This window comes from Schistocerca cancellata, chromosome 1 (genome assembly GCF_023864275.1).
Source record: "Schistocerca cancellata isolate TAMUIC-IGC-003103 chromosome 1, iqSchCanc2.1, whole genome shotgun sequence".
NCBI classification, from domain to species: Eukaryota; Metazoa; Arthropoda; class Insecta; order Orthoptera; family Acrididae; genus Schistocerca; species Schistocerca cancellata.
The window spans coordinates 718,825,725-718,842,308 of NC_064626.1; the positions used below are offsets into that span (position 1 = coordinate 718,825,725).

The following is a 16,584-nucleotide window of genomic DNA, read 5'->3' on the forward strand; positions in this document are numbered from 1 at the left end:
CCACTTCAGTTCCTTCAACATATCTCTCCCACGTATCAAACGAACCTGTGACCATTAGTGCTGCCCTCCTCTGTATACGTTCAATATCCACTGTTAGTCCTATTTGATACGAGTCCCACAAAGTTGAGCAATATCCTTATAGACTTCATAACAATAAAAAAATGGGAACGACTTCGACAATTTTTCAGATGCAACTGCGATTCCACAAGGCTTGATACTGTGGCCGCAACCCGATGGTTCAGCTGAGGATGACAGACCGAACCCCTATGCGTTGGTGACGGACCTTCCGCCGAATCCATTGGCTGTCGTTCGTCGGCCTTCGGTGACATAGTGCGTACGGACCTCTACTCCGCCTCCCCACCAACGCGGCCTCCTGGCTGCGCGCGTAGCAGAGAAAGTCGGGCACGCAGCGTTTCAGCAGAATGTCAAACAGTTTGTTGGTATCTGGGGGCGTAGCTCAGATGGTAGAGCGCTCGCTTAGCATGTGAGAGGTACCGGGATCGATACCCGGCGCCTCCAGGCCACATGTTTTCCGTCGCTAAACGATCTGTGACAATGAACAATAAAATAATCGTTCGGTGGGACTAGCTAAGAATTGTCTAGAGAACAGACGTGTCGCTAACGCCGGTCCACTAGCAAATTATACTCTCATACGGAGTAAAATATTAGGGCTTCGATGCTGATGGAACTCTTTAGAACTGACACCACTTTGGCAACTTGCTTGTTAATGTCACGACTGAAACACTTTGAGGTTGAAGGCGAATCTGTGACACGTAAAACCGGAACAAGCACAGCACTCCGTTTACAATTAGGTACACAGTAACGCATGGGTTGTCATCGATTGTACGTTGTTACACACACGCACACACACACACACACACACACACACACACACACACACACACTATTAGATACAGAGACAAGGCCATCATAGTTTTATCTGAGACGTACTGTCCCAGAGATGAAAACAGGTCCAAGGAATAGAAAGAAACGATTTTTCGTTCATAAAAGATAATTTTTCTTTGGAAAGAATAAATTTACCATAACGATTGTAGTTCTGAGGTGTAGTTTTATATGCAGTCCTATACAATGCAGAAAGCTGTGAACTCGTAAGTCTTCAATTACTTACATTTTTTCGGTGGCGTGCGTCATCCATGTGAGATAAACTGTGTCCGAACAAAATGGTTCAAATGGCTCTCAGCACTATGGGACTTAACATCTGAGGTCATCAGTCCCCTACACTTGACTACTTAAACCTAATTAACCCAAGGGCATCACACACATCAATGCCCGAGGCAGGATTCGAACCTGCGACCGTAGCAGCCGCGTGGTTCCGGACTGAAGCGCCTACAACCGCTCGACCACAGCGGCCGGCTGTGTCCGAACATGTAACTTGCTTTTAGTATCACTATTTCATTCATTACGTTAGTTTGAGCGTATCTAAAAGAAAATTCACAGAAAATGTGGCAGCCAGTAAAAACTGGTTACAAAAGTCACTAACGTTTGAAACTTACAGCACAGTTTGAAATAAAATCTCGATTATCAGGATACGTTCTGCATAAAGCAAAGACAGAGACAATTTAATATAGTGAATCAATACTGTGCGGCCTAAACTTTGATGCAAGCCTGTTGATTTGACGCCGCTTAGGCTGCCTGCATGTCAGTGTTTCAGCTTAAAACGTCACTCCATCCCCTGTCCCCCAAAAAATGAAAGCCGGCCGGAGTGGCCGAGCGGTTCTAGGCGCTACAGTCTGGAACCGCGCAATCGCTACGGTCGCAGGTTAGAATCCTGCCTCGGACATGGATGTGTGTGATGTCCTTAGGTTAGTTAGGTTTAAGTAGTTCTAAGTTCTAGGGGACTGATGACCTCAAATGTTAAGTACCATAGTGCTCAGCCATTTGAACCGTTTTGAACCCAAAAATGAAAAAGACGTACCGGCAGTTACCGACATTTCCATCACTTACTTGCGATACTAAACACTAAATCAGAAATCGTTTTCAGGAATGAAACGCTTTCACAAAGGCACATGTTTCTCTCTAAGTCTTTCCATGCAAAAATCCATGAAGACTTATTTATCCACGCGTCCTCGCCCCGTACACGCATGCGATATCTCTCTCTCTCTCACGCACGCGCACACACAAAACTTCAAGGCGCTGAAAAGTTTTCATAAAGCTCCTACTACGTCTGTAGCTTGAGCGGGTAACTGCTTTGAGATCTGAGTCTTCGTCCAAAGCGGGATGAACACTGTGAAAAATGAATTACAAAGCTGCATGTTTACTGATTTCTTCAACATCCAAACAACATAAGCAATGCATTTACTAAATTTATATAAGTCCACTTTAATATACAGGCTGTTTGTTTTAATTGAGATCACTAAGTGGCTCATAAATGACGCATCGTACGGAGAAAATGTTCTAGGAGAAAAGCTACTATTAGTAAAGGAGACATCTGTCGGTGCTACAACTGCCCACCTTCTAACCACCCCTCCAGCGTGAACGGGTCAACTTAGTATTTTCAAATGCTAGCCCTCTCCCCCACTTTTCGTTCCACATTCGCATTCTACGCCAAGGAATACATGCCGTTTTATCAAACCATTGTTTCCCATTCGTGGTAGATGTGCTGTAATCGACAAAAATCAAGTGTGCCTATTATCACAATTAAGAACAGACCCATTCACTTTACATCTACATCTACGTGATTACTCTGCTATTCACAATAAAGTGCCTGGCAGAGGGTTCAATGAACCACCTTCAAGCTGTCTCTCTACCGTTCCACTCTCGAACGGCACGCGGGAAAAACGAGCACTTAAATTTTTCTGTGCGAGCCCTGATTTCTCTTATTTTATCGTGATGAGCATTTCTCCCTATGTAGGTGGGTGGCAACAGAATGTTTTCGCAATCGGAGGAGAAAACTGGTGATTGAAATTTCGTGAGAAGATCCCGTCGCAACGAAAAACGCCTTTGTTTTAGTGATTGGCACTCCAATTCACGTATAATGTCTGTGACACTATCTCCCCTATTTCGCGATAACACAAAACGAGCTGCCCTTCTTTGTACTTTTTCGAAGTCATCCGTCAGTTCCACCTGATGCGCGTCTCACACCGCACAGCAATACTCCAGAATAGGGCGGACAAGCGTGGTGTAAGCAGTCTCTTTGGTAGACCTGCTGCACCTTCAAAGTGTTCTGCCTATGAATCGCAGTCTTTGGTTTGCTCTACCCACAATGTTATCTATGTGACCGTTCCAATTGAGGTTATTCGTAATTGTAATCCCTAAGTATTCAGTTGAATTTACAGCCCTCAGATTTGTGTGACTTATCGCGTAATCGAAATTTAGCTGATTTCTTTTAGTACTCATGTGAATAACTTCGCACTTTTCTTTATCCCGGGTCAATTGCCACTTTTCGGATCAGACAGATATGTTATCTAAATCATTTTGCAAGTCGTTTTGATCATCTGATGGCTTTACAGGACGGTAAATGACAGCATCATCTGCAAACAATATAAGACGGCTACTCAGATTGTCTCCTATGTCGTTAATATAGATCAGGAACAATAGAGGACCTATAACACTTCCTTGGGGAACGCTGGATATTACTTCTGTTTTACTCGATGACTTTCGTTTATTACTAGTAACTGTGATCTTTCGGACAGGCAATCACGAAGCCAGTCGCACAACTGAGGCGATACTCCGTAGGCACGCAGTTTGATTAGAAGACGCTTGTGAGGAACGGTGTCGAAAGCCTTCTGGAAATCTAAAAATATGGAATCAGTTTGACATCCCCTGTCGATATCACTTATTACTTCACGAGTGTAAAAAGCTAGTTGTGTTTCACAAGAACGATATTTTCTGAATCCGTGCTGACTATATGTGAATAAATCTTTTTCTTCGAGGTACTTCATTTTACAGTATATGTTCTAAAACCCTACTGCAAATCGACGTTACTGATATAGGCCTGTAATTCAGCGGATTACTCCTACTTCCCTTTTTGGGTATTGGTGTGACTTGAGCAATCTTCCAGCCTTTGGTACATATCCTTCTGTGAGCGAGTGGTTGTATATAATAGTTAAATATGGAGCTATTTCATCAGCATACTCTGAGAGGAACCTGACTGGTATACAATCTGGACCGGAGGCCTTGCCTTTATTATGTGATTTAAGCTGCTTTGTCACCGAGGATATCTACTTCTATGTTTCTCATCTTGGCAGTTGTTCTTGATTGGAATTCAGGAATATTTACTTCGTCTTCTTTGGTGAAGGAGCTTCGGAAAACCGCGTTTACATTTCATTTATGATGTGACTGTAAAGCTTTGTCCACTAACAGTTGATATTTGTTTTCGAAATTTACTTTATTGTAGTTGCTTTTGACAGGTGGTGACATTGTGACCGGATAGTATATATGCTCGTTGAGCTTGACCTGTTGAGAAAAGAGATCGATCCAGATTCCTTTCCTGTGCGACGCTAGTGCTCTGCGTTCGTACTGCGTCTGCAAGTTGCGCTCACTTTTGCTGGTTCACTCAGCGCAGCGTGACGCAACTTCGCGCGCTCCCAGCTGGACCGCAGGGCGAGGCCACAGATGAATGTGTTGCGGTCGGCAGGCGGCAGTAGCCGGCAACTGGAAGGCACGGAGCGCCTGACAGATGGCGCGCTGGACCTGGAAACCCGCGTCAAGGAGGATACGCTCGCAGTCGCCCGTAAATGTTCTCTGCACTTACGTGTTCGGCCATTTATCGCAAGCTGGACTCGCTGTTCTCTAATCTGCTTTCATTTTACCTTCTTACTATCACCGTGGCTTAAAGTTGCCTCAGTTTTCATTTCATTTTTGTTAAATTCGTTGTGAGCATTCTTTAGCAGCAGCTAAAAGGAACTGCACAGTGCGAAAAATGAATACATGTAGAAAAGATCACTAAAACAAGATGCGCATTGCCAGTGGGGGACTTTCAATTTCCTACAGAACTGTAGAAACTTAAGAGCATTTGCTTTGAGATACTGAATTACTCCAAAGAGCAGAGAATATAACAACGCTGATCTTTTAAGTTAGTTATTAAGTATGAACCTTCCAAGCCACAGAATAAAACTGGAAACGCAGTCTGACCCGAAATAATTCAAAAAACTGAACAAGAACTAAAACAGGTGCTCCTTTTCTGCTTGTAGCGTCTAGCAGTCCTCAAGAGGATGTCCGCTTAAGCATTTACTCATCGATTCTCAGCATGAGAGAAAAAAATTGAACCAAAAAAATTTAGAACATAATTTACGAATGCCCCTTCTATTCAATACCTCAAAGATGCCGGATCACTTCGCAGCACATCTACTAAGCACCGATAGCAGTAACAGCTGTATCTGAAACCTAATTTGGTTCTAAGAGAGGGTACTTATTTCTTAAGTTTTTAGTTGGAAACTGAGTGGCCTCTGATGCATGAAAGTATTCACGGCCGAGAATAGAACCAACAAATTAAAGCGATATGGCGGTTTGGCAGTATAGCACTGTAGCACGTACAAGTAACAAAGTAATGACTTGGATTAAGGGAAAATAATTCAGATATAAGTTTATAAACAAGTAACTATATAATGTTACCGAAAGACTATAGTTGGTTTACAAGGCCACATTGTTCCTCCAAGCAATACAGACGTGCATGAATTTCACAATGACTATCGCAAGTTCTCAATATAAGAGAGTTATTCTGAAAGTAAGGAACGATCGGTCGCGAAATGGAAACCACAGTGAAAATCCGATGAAATTTTGCGCGGGTGTGTTGGGCAGTGTCTCTAGTATGTCCGTCGATCGCGTTACGTCGTTCTTTTTAGTTCTGAGCACACATGGAGCACATAAGGATACCTCGAACAATAGTGCCTCCCGCCAAGTACGAAGGTCTGGTGTGAAATTTCGCCTGAAGTTAAGCAGCCAACATTACATAACTGTCGCGCGGTTTCTTCTTCAAGACAATTCTCAGCCGCATTCTGCAGGGGCATCGTTTTCGATTGGAAATGTTTGATTACCCACAATACAGCCCGTAGTTTTCTCCCTCTGAGTTTCAACTCTGCTCATATGAATCGCTGGCTATGAAGACAACATTTTGGCACAGACAACGAGCTGTAGGCCAGCGTAGAGAATTGGCGGAAAGCGCTGGCGGCTGCCTTCTATAACGAGAGTATTGTAAAGTTGGTACAACGCTACGACAAACGTAGCTGGAAGTTCTAGCGAACTGTTGCAAGTAAAACAGTTTTGATTTTCATTGTGGTTTCCATTTCGCGACCTATCGTCCCTTACTTTCCGATTAGCCCTCGAACTACAACGTTCAGTAAGACAAACTTTTTTATAATACAGGATTGGATGATAACTTTGAATCTACAGCACGACGGATTGAAAAGCTAACATTCGTCACTATAATCAACTTACCTTTACTCAAAATTGCGTGACCTACGCGTTTCCAATGCACCATGCGGAAGAATACTGCCGCAGGTATGACCGCGGAGTAATCGTCAGTGAACTGTGCAGAACTTTAGTAAGCAATCCCAAGACAATCTAACCAGTTCACCTAGGCTTCAGCACGGCAAATAATTGAAGTAACCTCACCCAATTTCTTCATCTCCAAACTACCTCAGATACACATCAGTCGAAGCCAGTCTTCCTCTCAAGGCAGAAATCTCACCACTACCACATCAGCACACTCCAAGACACAGAATTAGAATGGCAGAACCATGTTCAAACAAGCAAACCCTAATTGCTTCCAGCCTGCGAAAGCTTCCCCATTTGTCTATTGACAAACCATCTTCCCAAAGATGCAAAAATGTCTCTGTGGAGATACAAAGAGGTTGTTAACAGAGGTTATTTCGATCAATCGAAGATGAATATAGTAGAGATACGAAGTACTCCAAACATCACCATTTAGATCTATTAACAGAAAAATATAGTGGGTAAAAATGAAATTATCGAATGAATTGGCAACTTTCAGTGTATGCTCTGCATGCTGTTTCACGGTTCTTGATGGTAAATATGTAGTACCAATGATACTGATTTTCTGTCCTTTTGCATTCGCATACTGAGCGAGGGAAAGGTATTTGTCTGTACGCCTTGGTGCGTGCTCTAATCAACTCGAGGTACACAACACGCAGACAACAGAAACTTCGCACAGCCGGTTCACAAACTAGTTCTCTGAATTTACTGTAGTGTACAAATTAATTGAGACAAGACGATTATACTTTAACTGTGCACATTTGTTACTGTATGTATAACACAGTTTGTTGCTTACTGAATATGAACCGTCCTGCCACAAGGTGGAACATAAAGACACACGTCACAAGCCCCTGTCGTATACAACACTTAAAAAAAACTGTTTTTCCCCTCATAAGTCATGTTCATTTGCTTTATATACATAACATATACTACCGCACACTAGCGCTGTTTCCTGTGCTAACGAAAACAAACAAGACGCATTGGTTCAGACACCGTCTTGTGGGATGAAGGTTGATAGTAATGTTTCATTCTTTTGCTTTAAAGACCTGAACACGTTGTGACATAGATACACCTAGGTTAGAGAAAATGGTTCATACTTCGTCGTCGTGAAACCACACTTTAACCACATTTACTAACATGGATTCTCTGTTTAACAGTCCATTTTACCAAAACGCTTTTTCACTATACCCCACTGAAGCACATTAATTGTCTTTTCTTCCATGGACATCTTCACTGCTTTAGAAATCTGACACAGGGCCAGATCGTGTTGCCTAAGGAGCACCTGCAGTGAATAAAGCCCAAAACATTTTTCGGGAGGGTATTTTACAATCTGTTCAAGATGCTCAGCGCTCACTGCCCAATGGGTGAAACACCTGACAACCCTCGCTCTGTACCCTTGAACAATAAAATTTGACTCGTCACTGAAAATAACGCGTTTCCAGTCATTGGAGGCCGAAGATTTATATATTTTTGTCGCCGCCAACAGATTTTTCTTCATGAAAAATATCATGTCGTTTTTGGAAACCCAGAATCTACTCTGTAGGAATCAACATAGATTCCGGAAACAGCGATCGTGTGAGACCCAACTCGCTTTATTTGTTCATGAGACCCAGAAAATATTAGATACAGGCTCCCAGGTAGATGCTATTTTCCTTGACTTCCGGAAGGCGTTCGATACAGTTCCGCACTGTCGCCTGATAAACAAAGTAAGAGCCTACGGAATATCAGACCAGCTGTGTGGCTGGGTTGAAGAATTTTTAGCAAACAGAACACAGCATGTTGTTATCAATCGAGAGACGTCTACAGACGTTAAAGTAACCTCTGGCGTGCCACAGGGGAATGTTATAGGACCATTACTTTTCACAATATATATATAAATGACCTAGTAGATAGTGTCGGAAGTTCCATGCGGCTTTTCGCGGATGATGCTGTAGTATGAGAAGTTGCAGCATTAGAATATCGTAGCGAAATGCAGGAAGATCTGCAGCGGATAGGCATTTGGTGCAGGGAGTGGCAACTGACCCTTAAAATAGACAAATGTAATGTATTGCGAATACATAGAAAGGAGGATCCTTTATTGTATGATTACGTGATAGCGGAACAAACAGTGGTAGCAGTTACTTCTGTAAAATATCTGGGAGTATGCGTGCGGAAAGATTTGAAGTGGAACGATCATATAAAATTAATTGTTGGTAAGGCGGGTACCAGGTTGAGATTCATTGGGAGAGTCCTTAGAAAATGTAGTCCATCAACAAAGGAGGTGGCTTACAAAACACTCATTCGACCTATACTTGAGTATTGCTCATCAGTGTGGGATCCGTACCAGATCGGTTTGACGGAAGAGATAGAGAAGATCCAAAGAACAGCAGCGGGTTTCGTCACAGGGTTATTTGGTAACCGTGATAGCGTTACGGAGATGTTTAGCAAACTCAAGTGGCAGAATCTGCAAGAGAGGCGCTCTGCATCGCGGTGTAGCTTGCTCGCCAGGTTTCGAGAGGGTGCGTTTCTGGATGAGGTATCGAATATATTGCTTCCCCCTACTTATACCTCCCGAGGAGATCACGAATGTAAAATTAGAGAGATTCGGGTGCGCACGGAGGCTTTCCAGCAGTCGTTCTTCCCGCAAACCATACGCGACTGGAACAGAAAAGGGAGGTAATGACAGTGGCACGTAAAGTGCCCTCCGCCACACACCGTTGGGTGGCTTGCGGAGTATAAATGTAGATGTAGAACAGCTGCTTTCGTATCTTCGGCCCACATTGAAGAAGCCTACACCATATCGCTGAAGAGTCAGTTTAAACGTACCCAATATACCTCTCTGAAGATCCTTACCGGTCTTGAGAGGATCAGTTCTACAGTTTCTAAGTAGAGTTTTGTCAGTTTCTGGTATAGTTTTTCGTTTTTGTCCACATCTGCATTTTCTCTGTGGAGACAATGACATAATATCACCAACAACAAAGGCAATGTCTCTTATAGACATAAATCCGTGTTCATAACAGCAAGTGTTTTTGCCCACTTCTTAGGTGAAATGTCCATTTTAGCACAGTTTTCTCGGCGACAAGACAAGTAACACATGCTGTTGCCATACATACAAGAACTGAACTGAACGGGACCTACAAGTGTTGTTTATAGTCAAGGCAACAAAAGCCCGCCAAGAATCCAACGGATAAAATAAGTTACAGATAACCAACTTCAATTCTTTGTAAAACATGAGCTTGCCCCAATTAATTTGCACAGTACTGTACGTGGTTTCGCGAGAAACTCGTCACTTTTGACACTTCCTGCCAGATTAAAACTGTTTGCTGCACCCGGACTTAAACTTCGGATCTTTGCGGCAACTGTTCGGCCGACTGAGCTTCATTTCCGCTCGTGCTTCGTCTCCTCCCTTGCAAACATCAGAGATGTTCTTCTGCATACCTTGCGGGACTAGGACTCCAGTAAGAAATGATACTGTGGAGAAATGGCTTAGTAACAACCTTGAAGATTATTTCCAGAAGAAATTATCATCATCAGCGGAATGTGCGCTTGTTTAAATCGAGAGAATTGACACCACTGAACTTTCTGACCGCCTCTTTCTGAGCTCCATTTAGTCTTGATAAGAAAAGACGTAAGTTATATCACACAGACATATGCATCGTCAATGTCATTATTAACAGATTGCAGGTATTGCCCAAAGAAGGGTACTGAAGGACTTAGATTGCTGAAATAGATTCTAAATTCATTTTTTGTATACGCCAATCAAATGCCCACGTGATCACACCGGACCTTCAGAGAACTCCACTGGGATTTTTCCTATGGGTTAGTCCGCCCTCCCCCTCCCTTTACCATCCCTTCCTTCATCTCTTCCTAACTGTGTTATAGCTTTACTTCGCAGATGCTATGGAAAGTTTGTGAAACTTGATGTAAATAAGCGCACGGTCTAATATTGGACTATCACTTCAACCTAATATTTAACTTCCGCATTACAACCCAAACAATCAAAAGAAAATAGTGTAGTAAATTAAATATACATTGTAGTCTATTGAATAGCTAATACTTGAAATACCGTAAAAATTTCTTCCGCCTCCACAATTGAAACCAACTACGCTAACCTCGTTCTTAATTATCACGATTACGGAAAAAGTTACTCAGCTACAGAAACTCGTCACAAAGTTGTCAAAAATTGCACCTGAACATAACAGAATTTGTCGTAATTTTATAATGTTAGATGCTGTAAAATTTTCAGAGTTTGCGGAACTCAGGCGATGGCGGAATTCCGAAGTTCGACAAACCTGATAGTTACTAGCAGAATTTCCATCTGCTTTTCTAACAGTACTGTGCTACCTTGCTCTCGAAGTAATTCTGCAACTTTTATCAGGGAATATCTGCCCCGTTGGTACGTATTTTCCGTCCGTGCTGCACCGACCCACGCAGCTCTGCGATGTGAATTACTTGGTTGGCGCGCTGGCTCTTCGTTCGTTTAACTGTCACTTTTTAAATTGTAGCTGCCGCTCAGCATCCCGTCACGTGAAACGTCAGTCATGTGTGCATGCATTCTGCAGCGTGCTGTATTGTGTGGGCGACAGTAACCGCTTCTGTTTATGGGGCCATATCGTACGCTGACATTTTATTCATTGACGCGGCATTGAAATTTCGCCTCCGTATCGTTAATCCTTTGTCGTGCCCACATCTTTCCGCTACTGACAAAGCGCGATGTTTAATCATTTACGTCACTGCTACCGTTCCGTGAGGCCTCGTTTATTCACAATAGTCTCGTCGATCGTTCGTAACTGCAACTTTTTCCATTATATCCTACGCTTCGTTAGAGCGACGTTTGCGAATACACATCCTGGTTTTCTTTGTCTTTTTATTGGTCAATGAAACATTTTGTTACTCTGGTGTTTGACCAATCTTTTCGTATTTCATTAGCGTGTAACAGCAGTTCGAGCCGAGGTCATCAAAGACGTTAATTCTTGAGCTTCATAAGTTATATTAAAATAGTGTTTAAATCAGTATCCTGCGTGTATATGACTAGTTCATTGATCAAATGAATTTTTACTTTATTGTTACCAGACTAGATAGAGCAACAAGAAGGTTAGCACGTTATCTTTTTCCGTTTCTGGTACCAATGTATTCATACACAGCTCTCTGCATACTATCCTTTGTTCACTATACAACTTCCTAAAAACAGACTTGTCAAAAGTGCTTCTTCAGTAATTCATTCCCTGCTACTAGATTACACACAATGCATTTGATAATATTTACTCTTCTCAGAGAAACAACATTGACACAGACAGTACTATCAGGACCCCAGGGATTAATGAAAGTACTTTAAGACATCTGCAGGAGAAAGGATGACGTCATCAGATCGCAGAGAACTGTAAATAAGGTGCTCGAGTAAAAGTACTTTGTGAGTTTGTCGCAGGCTCACAGGCTATTACCGTATGAGGAGGCTCATGTCTTTTTTGTGAGTAAGTGCTAGGCGAAAATGCGGCTCCAGGAGGGTCAAGGCAGACATCTAGGTGTGAAAAAATTCATCCTATACTTAGTATGTACTGCAACTGATGGGGATACTTTTACTGCGACAAGTCATTATTGTTTGTGAAAAATATTGAAGAAAAATTTGGGGAAGTTGAGTCATTGGGAGAAATTTGCAATGGATCACTGTCGCTTAAAGCCTCCTCTGCTACGCGAGCTACAGCTCTTCAGGCATGTGAACGTTTTTGTGAATACCAGTAACAAATGATCCCCCCACACAAGACTTCGATTATGGTCCAAGGAATCATCTTCCACTGAGCTCCAAAGGCAAATCGTGCATAGTGAGATGTACATTTTCTTCAGTGTATCTAAGAAGGCCCAAGCAGGTGCCTTTGTCTTAGACATTTTCTTCAGTGTATCTAAGAAGGCCCAAGCAGGTGCCTTTGTCTTAGCCTTTGAACGTAATGTCCTCCCGGAAAAGGTTATTCGTGTTGTACAGGTGTGACATGAAATCGAACGTCTCACTGCCAATGAGATGCTTCTGATGCTTCTACTTTGTGGTCATCTTGCTGCACAGCAAGATGACTAAAATGTGAAAACTGCAAACGATCACTCCATGAAAGTAGTTCTTGTGTGAACAACTACCTTTGTGTGTCAGCTGCACAGAACGTCATCCTCAACGTTCACTGATATGCCCAGTCTTCTAGAAAGAAAAGAAAATCCAGGAAAATAAATTTACTGACCACCCATTGTATACTGTGGCATGCAAAAAATATGGACACCTACTTCCTGTTGATATGACGTCCAAGTAAGTCACAGCCATCGTTGCCGCAATCTCAATTCGTTCTCCCACTACCCTCCTCTCTTGTGGTTCCCATGGCATTCCCTTCAGGAGCCACTTCCTTCTCCCAATCACAGCAGCAGCATCCTCTTCAGATGTATACTTGTGACAGGACTCCCTCTTGGGACCCTTCTCCCTGGGATTGCACAGATCAGAGGCCCAAGGGTAAGAACGACAATCGGGACAAGGCCACTCCGGTGCCCCAAACGCGCAGGATCGTCCCATGCTGTTGGATTATGAACAATGCTCAAAGATGCGACAGGCAGTGTGATCCAAGGGCATAACCAGTCCTCCTGGCCCCTTCACAGCTAATCTGGATGTCCATAATGTGAACCCACTTGGTTATTTCAATGCACTTTCAGCGAATACCCCTTCAGCGTGTATGGACCTTCTGACTGATAGTTTGTTACTCTACTTGGCGTCTTAAACCATACTTGGCTCAAAGGTGTCTTTCCTACCCGTAGATTATATTAGGTCTCTACTCTCAAGCCCTTTGGCCCTAAATCATTGTGCTTTCTGGAAATGGCAATCCGCAACCCACCATCTGGTATGGTTGCAAAGACCGATCCAACAGGCTTTTTCTAAACGCCAATACCTCATTGCATTCTTTCTTTGACGTACATAAGGCGTATGACACTGCTTGGAGCCATCAAATGTTACTTACCCACTATGGTTGGGGTTTTGAGACTCCGTACCGATTTTTATTCGCCATTTCTTATCTCACCAACTGTTCCAGATTGGAGTCCATACTTCACTCAGTTCTCTTATTACTGTCAGTGGGTTAGTGACCTTTGCTGGGCAACTGGTCACCCTTGCACTATATCTCGAGAACAGTTGCATTTGTTACAACTCCCATTCAGTAGCCTCGTCTGAACGACGTCTCGGATGATGTTTAATGGGCTCCTGTGTGGACCTTTTCCCATGATTTCTAGTTATCTACAGCATCTTGTGCAAAAATGCAGGTTATAAATTTCTGGCATCGTATCATGGTCCATCTGACGCAGAACACTGAGTAACTAGCTCCTGGAAGTTGTTGCACATGCCCCAGCGTTTGAGCCTCTATTTTAATAGAAAGCTGACTTGGCTGCCCTATGTTCGTTAACTAAAGACTAGTTGTATGTGGAAGCTAAACGCTCTCTTGTTCCTTGCCCACACCTCTTGGGGGTGCGGATCGTGCTCCTCTTCTCCGTATTTACTGGGCCCTGGTCTCATCCTGACTGGACTAGGGTTGTCAGGTTACAGTGAAGCACACTCGGTTTTGAATTTGGTAGACCACGTCTATCACTATGGAGTTCGTCTGGCCACTGGAATCTTCTGGATTAGTCCTGCAGACAGTCTCCTTGCTAAAGTGAAGATCTTACCTCTTCAGTTCCGATGGTACCAACTCTTGGTCTTCCATGCAATCGCAATTTGGTCATCCAATGTACCACATTCATTTTGCATACAAGGGGCGTCAACCTCCCGATATTCGCCCTTGGGTGGGATTGCCAGTTGAAGTGCGCCTCGCAGCCCTCTGCCAGGATCACTGCCTTTCGTCCCTGGAATGTGCTCCCCAACCCTCCCTTGGTTGGAGGCCAAGCTACGAATTAGGACTGATCTATTTCAACGTCCTTAAGCCTACCACCCCCATGACCTTTCTGTGTCTGTTACTTCCAGTTCATTGGCAGTTCTAGATTGCTACCATTCTTTGCACTGCTGGCTTTCAACCTGTGGATAAGAGAGGATATACTTTTACATCCCCTACAGATCAGGAACACCATTAATTGCCAGGAACATGTGTTCTTACAGATGAGCTGAGAGCTATTAACAGAACCCTCCACTTTATTAAATGGGCCTCCCTTGACTGCACTTTAATATGTAGTAACTTAATGAGCAGCCTTTAGGCCATTGGCACATGTTACTCTTGTCACCTTGTGGTCTCTGCTATTCAGTACCTTCCCAGTAACACAGTCATACTGACAGTTCGATTGTCTTTATCTGGGTCTCAAGTCATATGATTAAACCAGGGGATTAACTGACCTACAGTTTGGCTAAAGGAGTGATTACTTAGCCCCATTCGCTCTGGTGATCTCTGGTGCCAATTTGCAGGTGCAAATCAGATCTCTGTTCACTCGTAGATGGAATGAAGCTTTACTGGCTACTGCCTCCTCCAATAAACTCTGCACTATCGAGGAGACTGCCGCTGCATGGTGCTCTTCCTTTCGTTTTTTTCCCGGAGGACTCTCCAACGTTGTAGACGTGGAGCCTTACAGATAGTAGCCCATATCCTGGTGGAATGCCCCCTTCTTCTGGCCCTCCATGATGAGCGTGGCATTCCGAGTTCTATGACCGTTTTAATTTTCAAATATAAGGTTTTACGCTACAGTCAGGGCAGGGAAAGAGTGGTTGGGGTTGGGGCATCTCCTGCTGCATGCTGGGTTTGGGGGACTCCCGATCCTGTCTCTTTGACCAGCCCACTCTTTCATCTCTCTCTTACTGTGTTTTAGTTACTTTTAGATGCGATTTGTGTCCTTTTCTGCCGCATTATGTTTTGTATTTTAGAGGTATCACACTGTTCGTTAGACGCATTGGTTGCACTAAGCTGGTGGTGAGACTACTCCCGTCGCATGCAGAGGTCTGTGGACGCCCACATGTTGCCTTACCTATTTTTCTCCTGTTGTTTTCATTATTGACAGACCAACCGATGTCTATTACACTTTTGGCCTTCTCACCTTCACTGTTCTGAATTGGTCGACTAGAAGACATTCTTCGCTCTTCAACTGTCTTCGTCCTTCATGAGGCTGGCAGGAGTCAGCAGACGTGGGGTGGAGCTTTCTTCGCCATTGGATGATCCCTGCGAGACCCCTCGTCATCTCTGACCTCCGTTCCAGCCCGTACGATTCTCCGTAAATTCATTCTCAGCTCTGGCATAAGTTTTGACTTAAGTGCTTTAGTTTTACTGCTCCTATGTACTTTCATCATCAGAAAACGTACTGTGTGGGCGTCACTAATTATTCCTGATGAACTACCCCTGGATCGAGGGACTGATAACTAAGCTGTTTAGTTCCTTGATCCCGAATCAGCCAACCAACCAATCACAAGGTATTATGCATAACTGCTCTACTCTGTAACAAGTTCTCTTCATAGAAAATAATTGTAAAACTGACCTGTGGTATTTCATGGTGTACTTTCAGGTGTTCAGTCAAGTTGCTGATTCCAACAGGTTATGGCATTGCTCAACCACGTCCAGTAAATCTGAGTGATTATGTAGTTTTTTGTTCTCTCACACTAAGGGAATAAACACAAAAAAATAAAAAAACCGCACCACCACCAGCAACAACATCAATATCATCAGTTTGAAAACCACTGTCGATTTCAGGCCTGCTCCAGACTTCTACATGGATTACGTCCTTCACTCGTACGCATTCACACGGTATGGATATTTCTTAATGTCATCTATCCACGTGCTCTGATGTCTATTCGAATACCGCAAGGAACTGATGTTTCATCAGCTTCACCTTTCTAATGTTTAGATGAAACCACGTCAAACGAAGATTGTGAAAGGACGTTTCATGCGAAGCCCATTCGCCACAAAAATAAAATGTTATTTACATTAAAATTTTAATTGCGAAACTTATAGAATATTCTGAGGTTATTCTGGCACAATATTCAGTCTTGAGTTAGTTACAGAAGGCGACTACGAAACACGTAGAATAATCAGTAAGTAATCACGGATGTGAACAGTGGCTGGCAACAGCTGCAGTGCTGGGCTGTCTTCATAGTCCTGTGTTGCAGCTGTTGTATTCAGTCGCTATCGGAAATACTTTAAATAGACAAGAAAACATCGTACAGCT

At 43.3% G+C, this 16,584-nt stretch overlaps 1 non-coding gene across 1 annotated transcript; it reads left to right on the forward strand.

Annotated features, from left to right (window-relative positions):
* The first annotated feature begins 446 nt into the window (after positions 1 to 446).
* Trnaa-agc (transfer RNA alanine (anticodon AGC)) lies at positions 447 to 519 on the forward strand. Its single transcript has one exon. It is a non-coding gene; the product is annotated as a tRNA-Ala (tRNA).
* Positions 520 to 16,584: the final 16,065 nt, after the last annotated feature.